This window comes from Pteropus alecto, unplaced genomic scaffold (genome assembly GCF_000325575.1).
Source record: "Pteropus alecto unplaced genomic scaffold, ASM32557v1 scaffold92, whole genome shotgun sequence".
Classification (NCBI taxonomy): Eukaryota; Metazoa; Chordata; class Mammalia; order Chiroptera; family Pteropodidae; genus Pteropus; species Pteropus alecto.
The window spans coordinates 8,924,430-8,934,297 of NW_006432447.1; the positions used below are offsets into that span (position 1 = coordinate 8,924,430).

At 40.6% G+C, this 9,868-nt stretch overlaps 1 protein-coding gene, 1 non-coding gene and 1 pseudogene across 7 annotated transcripts in view; 1 reads left to right on the top strand and 2 right to left on the bottom strand.

Moving 5' to 3' along the window:
• The window catches only part of NEK11 (NIMA related kinase 11), a 202,726-nt gene that overhangs the window by 3,899 nt on the left and 188,959 nt on the right, over window positions 1-9,868 (bottom strand). The window lies entirely within an intron of this gene.
• Window positions 5,661-5,767, bottom strand: LOC112476036. Its single transcript, XR_003044945.1, has one exon. It is a non-coding gene; the product is annotated as a U6 spliceosomal RNA (small nuclear RNA).
• LOC112476067 lies at window positions 6,902-7,020 on the top strand (annotated as a pseudogene).

The window sequence follows — 9,868 nt, forward strand, 5'->3', positions numbered from 1 at the left end:
GAAAACAAAACAAAAAAACCTCTAAACTCTAATCTTTTTTTTTCACCCAGTCCATTGAAATGAAGAATAAAGAAGCATTTTTTCAAGGTTAAAGTCATAAAATTACTTATACCTTTTGACCTAATAATTTCCTTCTCACACAATTTTTTTATCTTCTAATCGAGCTCAACATAAATACAGAAAAGTGCAGAAATCATAAGCACATATGTGAGTTCCCACAGAGTGAACACACCCATATAAATACCCCCACTCCCAGAAATGATGCCAGGAAGTATTCCCCTAAATGAGAAAGCTGTGTTCCCGAAGACATTCACGCAGTGAATGTTACAGTGAAAAAGGCTAACTGATTGGTGGAGGGATGATTATGTAAATGTTGGCACATAAATTTTGAACCGTATATCAAAATTCATAAAAGCATCAGGCAACTTTTTAGTTTTGCTTCCTGTTAATAAGCTATTTTAAATATTTTTATCTTCTCCGACTGAATTTTTTTTAAAAAAACCAAACAAATGATACAGGAAGGCCACTGACACGGTAGGAGTTAAAAAAAAAAAGTCATTTCATAGAAATAATCCTGAAAACCTAGTTTAGCAGAAAGCATTAAGAGAACACATAGATTATTCTTCAGGCATAGTTTAAGGAAGCTTTGAAAATAATTTTATAGGATATAAGAAATCCCTGCACATCAAATATGTATGAGCCACTGCAGAAATAGAAGGGTGCCATGTATTTTCTCTTTAATACTGCTGTCTTAATAATCATTCAGTGCTAAAGGTATCAGGAATCTTTACTGAGGATGAATTCTGTGCCCCTTCTCTCCATGCCTAATATTTCAAATGGCTGTCTCTGGATCTGGGGGACAAAGACAGAACAGAGCTCTGTTCTCTTTACAGATCTCTACAGAAACTGCACTGTCGATGCTGGGGCAACACGTGGCTGCCTCGGATGGGACATGTGACTGTCAGGCCCCCTTCTGTAAGTGGCCCTTGCCTTCTGCTCCGTCCACCCTGGGAAGCAGAATCTTGAGTGCAACTATTTGTTGGGTACCGTTAAAGCTAACCATTCCGGTAAGGGTTATCTTATTTGTGAACTAAACACTCTCTATTGTTCATAATCAGTAGATGTAGATGGATAAACTCACTGACCAAAACCAAAATCCATCTAGATATTGTTTACAAGAGTCACGCCTAAAACATAGGACATTGAGGTTGAAAGTAACCAAACAAACAAGAGACATGCCAAGCAAATCATAAACAAAAGAAATCTGGAGGTAGCTGTATTGATATGAGACAAATAGGTTTTAAGAAAAAAAGCATTATTAGGATAATTAAGAATTATTAATTAGATAATTAATAATTAAGAATGCCACTAGATAATAAAAACCGTTTGATTCACCAGGAAGAAATAAAAATCCTAAACTAGTGTACTTCTAACAAAGTAGAATCGAAGGACATAAAACACTACAGAGAGAAATTGTCAGATATGTCTTCGTAATGCGGGATTTTAATACCTTGTTCAGTTATGGATAGGTGAATATTTGAAAAAATTAGTAGTGATACAGAAAATCTGAATACACTTAAAAAACTAAACTTAATAGATGCATATAGAACCCTCTCATTCCCCAATGATTAGAACTCACATCCTTCCCAGACTCTCATGTAACATTTACAAAAACTGACCATATGCTAGACACCAATTCAAGTCTCAATACATTTCAAATAATTAATTTTATACAAAATCTAGTTATACTAGACCACAGTATAATTGATAGAAATCTGTAACTAAAATATGGATGAAACGTTACCATGTTTGTAAATTTATTTATTCCAAATAAATTATGGGTCAATGAAGAAATCAGGCATGTTATTTACAAACAGACTTGTTTTAAGCCAAAAGAGAAGTGATAGGGCTCAAGCATTGTAATACTGCAGTGTAAATTTATTCCGACACTTGGAAAACATGCTGTAATAATTCTGCAATGAATATTTTAGGAATCATAAAATAGAAAATTCTACTTAAAGGGACACTCTTGCTGTTACCTAAGATTTGAGAAGAAAGGGGAATGCTCCCCGTGCTTTTCGAATTAAAGAAAGGGTTCTAAGTTTGCTTTTTGAAAGGGAGGGAGGGGAGGAGAGATGGGAGAGGTAGTCAGGAACCACTCCTTTAGTCAGGTGGGTATCTCAAATTAAAAAACTTACATTTTCAAATGAAGAGAACTTATATTTTCTTTTTTTTGGAGGTGGGGAGGGTGAGATTAACATTTATTTTATATATTTTTAATTTCATTAAATTTATTGGGGTGACATTGGTTAATAAGATTATATAGGTTTCAAGTGTACAATTCTATACTATCTCATCCGTATATTGCTTTGTGTGTTCACCACCCAAAGTCAATTCTCTTTCTGTCACCATGTATTCGAACCTCTTTACCCTTTTCTAACCCATCCTCACCCCCTTTCCCCTCTGGTAACCACTATACTGTTGTCTGTGTCTATGAGTTTTTGTTTGTCTTCTTCATTTGTGGCTTTTAGTTTTATATCCCACATATGAGGGAAATCATATGAAGAACTTATATTTTCATTCTTTTTCATTTATTTCTTCCTATGTTCCATCCCCCTTATCAATTTTATCCTTGTATTCAGAAGTCTTTCAATTGTTTAAGGGTTCCTACATATCCTCTTAGTCCAGGTGTTTCATTTATGGGCCAGTGCTCTTCAGGCTGGATCGTGGTTCTGCTCCAGGCAGACACCTGGTGGAGGAGGAAGCCTCCCCAGGGTTCCCAAGAAGCTCCAGCTGCCTGGAGCAAATCCCCAATGTGTTTGGCTGACTCCCCAGCTGAAAAACTCCATTAAACCGTAAGAGAGCACTTCCTCTCTCCCCTGCCTATTAACTCCAAATTCAGTCTCTCATCCTCCAAATCCTTTTACTGACCTCTTCTTATGTGTACTTTTCATTTGCAAACAATATATTTTATCACACGTATTTATTTGCCCATCAATTGTTGACTGCTCTGTGTGTCTTCTAATTACCTAACTCTCGTAGGGCCTCTAAAGAAGAGGACTGTGTCTGTTTAGTTCTCTATAAGGATGTCATATAAAAATGTCTTTACATTTTAAATATTATTTTAATTTTGAAACAATCTCATCTTTACAGAAAACTTACAGTTATAGCACAAAGAACTCTTGTTTCCCTGAGCCTTTTGAGAATAAGTTGTTGACCTGATGTCTCTTTCCCCTCATATTTTGTGTTTATTTTCTACAAATAAAGACATCCTCTCCATAACCACAAAGCAGACATCAAAATCAGGAAATTAATATTGATACATTACTCTCACCTAATTCTCTAATCCATTCAAGTTTCCCTAATTGCCCAATAATTCCCCTTAAAATGAAAGGATCCAGGTCAAAATAATCCTGTGTTGCATTTATTGGTCATGTCTCTTTAGCCTCCTACAATGACCTTGACACTTTCAAAGGTTTGAAGCAAGTTATTTTGTAGAATGTCCCTCAATTCGCACTGCCCTTGCCTGTGGGAGTTAACAACTCCCGCCTTCCAGCTAGCCCTCCTTTAATTAGCCTGAAGACAGGAATAGAGCCTCCCCCATTATCTTGGAGCATTATTAGAGAACTGCAACTAACCACATCAAGAAGACTCTCCCTTCTCTTGGGTCCAAAAAATGTCCTAGTAATAACAGTAGTATCTTGTCACTTTCAGGTGTCAGGTTCATGATTCTTCCCCCCCAGCTTCGTCCCAACTCTACTGTAAGAAATAAGGAGTCTTCTTATTTATTACATCACAGCTTGTGATGTAAGTTTCCAGAGGCTCGGGAAAGAATGCCCTGAGCATTCTACCTACTTGATATCTCCTCTTGAGTGTCTGCTAGGCATCTTATAGTTATCATGCTCAATTGAATTTTTGATCTTCCCTCTAAAATATTCTAACACTGCAGCTTTCCCCATTTATGTTCATGTTAGCTCCTGCCTTCCAATTGCTCAGGCCAAAAGCCTTTGAGTCATCATCCTTGATTCCTCTCTTTCTTCATACTCCCATAATCCGGTGTCTCTCATCATCAGACGAGTTAGTAAATGCTACCAGCTCCATTTTCAGAATGTATTCAGGATCCCAACACTTCTCACCGTTTCTAACACTGCCACCCTGCCTGGTCCAGGTTACCACTATACCTGTGCAAATCTTCACTTCTTTAAAATTACGTTTTCTCATCTCTTTCTCCTTGCTCCAAACTGGCCTTGGGCTCACTTGTTTCTTTTCCTTCCTTATCCTTCTGCATACTGCACTACCACTTCCTTAACCATTAAGCCATAGTCAGCATCAAACAGTTTTAGGAACAAAGCCTTGGGTCTGTTGACCATAGAAAATGTTTAGGTCAAACTAAAAATAACATCTTGCAGTTCTACATTCATGAAGGCTAAATGACTGCACTGCATCCCCTCAAAACCAGACAGAAGGAGGCCATGACTGACATCAGGACCTGATGCAATGATCAGCTCCCTCCTACTCAAGCCCGGACCAATGAGCAGAGCCCACGACCCCAACTCCTTTAGCTACCATGACTAATGAGTTTTTTTCCCTGTATAATCTATTCCCTAGAGGGCATCGGGGAGCCAGATCTTTGAGCGCAAGCTCATCTGTGTTTCCAGGCTTGTTGCCATTCACTTTCTTAAATAAACCACTGCCTTCCTTGCTGCAAACTCCTGTCCTGTCTCCTTTCGCCTTGACGCGTGCTATCCAAACAAACGCCTTGAGTTCGGTAACACCATGTCCTCTTACCCGATTCTTGTAACAGCTTCTCAGTATCCTGCTTCTACCCTCATTCTCCTACAGTCTATTGTCAGTTCAGTGACCAGAGTGAGCCAGATGCCTTCCTCCCCTACTCAAAACCCTCTACTGGCCTTCCCGTCTCACTCAGAGTGAAATCAAGGTCCTTTCACTGGCTACAAAATCCTGAGTGATCTTCCCACCATACCTCTCCAAACGCACCTTTACCTCCCTCCCCTCACTCACTTCATTCCAGCTACACTGGCCGCCTTAATCTTCCTCAGACACGCCGGCACATCCTACCCCAGGGCCTCTGCACTTGCTGTCCCCTCTGATGAGAATGTTCTTTCTCCAGATACACATATGCCTCTCTCCCTCCTCTGCTTCAGGTCTTTGCCCTCAGGTCATATTTTCAGAGAGACCTACTCTGACCACTCTCTTTACAACCAGGGTGGAACCTTTACCCTGCTTTGCACCTTCTATCTTCCCTGCTTCATATTATCTTCTTCGCACTTGTTACTTTCTAGCATTCTCTACTTTTCCTTAATATTTTATGATTTGTCAATCACTCCATTGGAATATAAGGTCCATAGACCAGAGGTTATTTTCACTCTTTTTTGTCCCACTGCCTGGGACAGTGTCTGGCGCATAGCAAGTACAAAATAAATACTTGGTGGATGGATGTATACATACCTCGAAAGCCAAATAAAAAATAAATATGGTAATGTCACACAATTTTATTTAAAAATATATGTGCTTGTTCCAAGAATTAGCATACAGTGAAATTACAACCTAATTTTGCTAAGTACAGGATCACTTTTGTGATTTTTAGTTATCGTTCTTCAAGATAAAGCTCCAGTCAAGTGTCATTCTCAGTATTTTTTAAAAATATGAAACGCTTCATGAATTTGAGTGTCATCCTTGCACAGAGGCCATGCTAACCTTCTCTGTACCTTTTCAATTTTAGTATATGTGCTGCTGAAGGAGGCGCCTCGCAGTTCTTATGATGTTTTCATCCCTATGCCAAATGGATTGGCTTTATGAGGTCTATACGATCGTCTTCGGATAAAAATGACCTCTCGTATTTCTCTGACTGGGCAGAAACAAGCTTTATTTTATTTTATTTTGTTTTTCTAATATTCTATGTGGACCATGTTCCTGCTGTCCTCTTTCGTCCTCTCACAACTGGGGCCATCTGGAGAGCAACCGAAATCTCCCAAAGCTGCCAAAAGCCCTCGCTGGCCTGCCGCATGCGTGAGGCCTTGGAGAAGGGGACTCCAGAGGCCCGCAGTGCCCCAGAGAGAGTGAGCAGCCCCGACAGTGCTGCTGAGCAGATGTCACCGTGTCCGGTGAGAGTTAAATAAGAGAGAGAGAAGCACTGGAGGGGACTTTAGCCTCCTGTTCTAAACAGCATTTTAGCTTAACAGCAGAAAATGTTTAACGCATTCTCCTCCTAGAAAAATAATGGGCAACTTCTCTTCAGGGAGAAGGAGAAGGAATGAGTTTCTACCAGTGCTGATGGGTCATCAAGTTTATAAGCTCCCTTATCTCTATCCCCATAGAAAAAGAAAGACAATTATCTCCCTTGCCTTAGAGCTGATTTGCCTCCCAAACCATTTCTCTGCCCAGTGAAATTTCCCCGGCCTCCCAAACCATTTCTCTGCCCAGTAAAATTTCCCCAGTAATAGCTACATATATGTTTTTGTTTCTAGATTAATTAACCACTTAAGGAGTGTATAACTGTAAGCAAAAGGCCTTTTTTGTTCAGGTCTGCTCCCCGACTCAACGTGGAGCCCAGTGTGGACAGAAGACCTTTCTTAGCCATCTCTGCATCCAGCACAGTCCTGGCACAAACAACACCTAAGCACGTTTTTAATGAGCACTTAGTAAATTTCCAAGTTTGGGGGAGGTAGCCATAAGCCTCTGACCTCACAGAACTCATGTTAGACGATATTAAATAAGTAAACACACAAATAAGGTAATTTTAGATTTTCGTCAATGCTACAAAAAATAAATAGATAAAACAGGGAAATGGAAGATGGAGAGCAGGGGTGCCAAGAAGAGGGTTTGGACCCCCTAGTGAGGATGGAGGTAGAAAAGATGTTTTAGAAGATTTAGTACTGGAGTCTACGGCCATGCCACCCTGAACGTGCCGGATTCCGTCTGATCTCGGAAGCTAATCAGGGTTGGGCCCGGTTAGTACTTGGATGGGAGACCACCTAGGAAGACCAGATGCTGTACGCGTAAAAAAAAGAAAAAAGAAAAAAAAAAGAAGATTTGGTACTGGCCCCATTTGACAGCCAGGCCCCGTCATTTGAACGTGCTTTCCCATCTTCTTGACAGGCCCTAATGCAGAGGAAGGTAGGCCTGCCTCTGACGCTGTGGGATGCGGCTACACTACAAAGGAAGGCCGGCACACGTCTTAAGGACTAAAGCTGGGAGCCAAGCTAACAAACTGTTAAATAAAATATGATCTACCTTCTTACCTTGAAAAATTAATTTTATAAAGACCTGGAAGGCCAGGTTTGCATTCAGGCTTCTCAGATTCCTCAGAGTTCTGCACTGGAATATGGCAGAGCTGGGTGAGCCAGCCCCTGGACTCCTATCCCTAGCTGTTAGCCTGTCCCCTTCTCTTCCCAGCCTGGCTCCACTTCCCATTATGAGGGGGTTTTTGCACATATGTTTGATACCTCAGCCCCTATGTCCAAGATCCACCCATGCCTATGCCTTTTGCAAATAGCCACCCCAAGCCTGCCCTCCGACCCCAGACTTAGAGGTGTGCTAACCAGCAGCACAGACCACCCATGGGAGGAAGGACCTGCGGCAAAAACACATCAACTCTGGAAATGGGCGTGGGGCCATTTGGGCAGAAAATTGCCGGTCCCAGGTACCAGGGGACGGTCTAACCAGGTAACATGGAGACGTAGGCTCTGGGTATGTAAATCCCCTTGTCTGCATGGACTTCGTGCTCCGTGCTCCATGGGGAGGGACGTGGTTGGAGGATGACTAAAGTGGAGCCCTCTACAGCACAGGCCCAGTGCGCCCCTACTTGGCTGGGGCCTATGGATGGAACTGGAGGAGGGAGGATACTTTTGCTAATTTAACAAAGGAAGGACTCTCTGAGGGATAGGGATAAGAATGACATTTGAATGGAGACTTGAATGGTGAAGATGAGACATCCATGCCAGGATCTGGGAGAAGACCACTCTCAACTGAGGGAAGAGGAGATGCCCAGGCGCTATAAGCTCTGTATGAAAGAAAGGAAGACTGGGGCATTTGGGGCCTAATTCAGGGTAGAAGAATGATAGGAGATGAGGGCAGATGAATAGGCAGGGGCAGGGACCTTAAAGGCCACGGTAAGATGCCCCAACTTGATCCTGGGTGCAAGGAGAGGCCTTTGGAGGATTCACATGACCTGAGCCCTGTTATAATGAGATCATTGTAGGTGATGTGTGAAATGATGAATAAAGAGGAGTCAACATCAAAAACAAATCAACAGAAGCACCACTCAAAATGCTTCAGTGCCCTTTATATAAGGATCTTTGTGATTAATTCTTCTCCAAATTTTAGGACCAAGAAAAACTCAACTCTCCTACTGAGCTGGTTTCCGTAACTCATAGGGTTTCTCCTCTCTTCTAGGCCACCTGGAAGCTCAGGGCTAAGTTCGTGCTTATTTGTGGAGTAAACTGTTCATTTATGAATCTGGCATCCAGTCTCAATTTTATATCTCACTACTCACATATGTTTTCATGAACTTTTTTCCAAACAGCATAAATTATAAGTAAATAACAATAGTAATTACATAAATAAGTAGTTGCAATTCAAGAGCCTGGTATTGCACCAGCAGTTCCTTTGGCAATGTGCACGCATTGTGTTCTTGTTGGTCTTGTTTTGTTTATTTGGTGTCTTATAATTTGGGGACAGGTAGCAAGAAGATTCTAAATGTACGGTAGCCTTTGCTATTAAAAAATTATAGCAACTTGCCGAGAGTCTCTGTTTCTAATCTTTACAGACAAGCATGTGCAATGTCTTTTCATGGCACCCCCAACTTTATCATAAGGATGTCATTAAATATTTTAAGATATAAAAAAAAAGTATAACACACAATACAATGAACCTCACATATGGAACTCCCAGTTTAAGGATTCCAGCAGTAGTAAATACAGCCGACGCTCCAGAATCCCTCCCACCCCGCAAATCACAACCCCCTCCCAATCTCCAGAGGTAACCAGTATTCTGAACACTAATCTGGTGTTTTATCATCACCAAGCATTTTAAAAATAATTTTACTATATACATAAATATATATCCCTCAAAAACAAGTAGAACTGTTACCGCTTTAAGTAAACGGTATTATACTTAGTTTTTCGCTTGACTTTTTTGTTCAAAATTGTTGATATATATCCCCTTTGTCTCTACAGCTCGTTGATTTTTCACTGTGTTTTATTTATTTCACCACTATTTCTCCTGCTTGAGTACATTTCAGGTTGTTTCTATCTCTCCCTAATCCCGCGCCCACTTTTACTAATAAAGGTGTTGTGAATATTCTTGCAGACTTCTCCTTGGATTCAATGTATCTTAAACTACAAAACATTAACACGCATGGAAAACTGAGCTTTTCAAATAGAGGTTTATTATTTTCAGATCGATTTATCATCACTCATCTTAGATCTTTTGTAATGGCTTCGAGATGGATATTTTATAAGAACAGACAATCCATACAGGATAAAAATCGGAATTATGAAATTTTTGAAGAGTCATGTTAAGTACCAAAAAGTCATCTAATCAAATGCCTTCATTTTATAGACCAAGAAACTGATTCCAGAATGGGGAAGGGGCTTGCCCAGTGGTGAGCTCTGGACTACAGAGAGTGCATCCTACACTGGGCCTCCCTGTGATGGACACAGATATGAAATAAATATAAAATAAATCAATCCCCTTGCTTTTCCTTCCGTTCGCTAAGCTCATTAAACGATGTATCATGAAATGTGGGCCACTTGATGAAGTCCTTCCTGGCTGAATTACAACTGCGCTTCCTTTGATTGATTCAAACCACATTTTCTACTTTTCAACAGTCAATTTCACCCCTAGC